A 698-nucleotide genomic window follows, 5' to 3' on the forward strand; every position below is an offset into this window, starting at 1 on the left:
CCATCAAGAGGGTGAAATAATCGCGAGTGTCGAGGAGCAGTGAAAGCAAGAACGAGAAACTGACTACCGTCGGATATGTGAAGGGAGAGGGAGAGGGGGAAAGAGAGAAGTTGCGACGAAATACGCCTGGTGCGCTGATCGATCTAATTTTCCTTAAGACGGATATTCCGTAGTACCAATGTTTTAAGTTTCATTTCACACAAGTAACGAACGATGGAGGGAATGTATGTGTGACTGCTTTAGCTTTATCATCAGGGAGATATCATACGACGTTGAATTCGCATTTGCAAAACACACTGCGTTGAACACGACATTGCATTCGCGGCATTTTTCGTCGTATTCAACTGCGGGAAAGTCTCCGTTGACACGAATTCGTTCAGCGATTTTCTTTCGATCAACCACGGGAGGAATTCCTAAAGATAGACTTCCATCGACGAAAGATAATCGATGGGAATTTCATAACTTTTTTTAATTATACTTATGGAAAGTATATGATGTATCGAAGTAATCATTAAATTTACATCATATAATGATGATGTAAATTTGTAGAGATAGATTTTATTAATAATGCCTATTATATAATTTATTTTGTAACATATTGATGCAACAATCAATTTTCTAAAAGTTACTCTCAGATTTTCACACAGAGAAAAGAAATAGTTGAAGCAGTCATTATATTTACATAAGTGGTTCATATT

This window comes from Odontomachus brunneus, unplaced genomic scaffold (assembly GCF_010583005.1).
Source record: "Odontomachus brunneus isolate Ranch 3 - 2012 unplaced genomic scaffold, Obru_v1 Obru_scaffold_124, whole genome shotgun sequence".
Lineage (NCBI taxonomy): Eukaryota > Metazoa > Arthropoda > Insecta > Hymenoptera > Formicidae > Odontomachus > Odontomachus brunneus.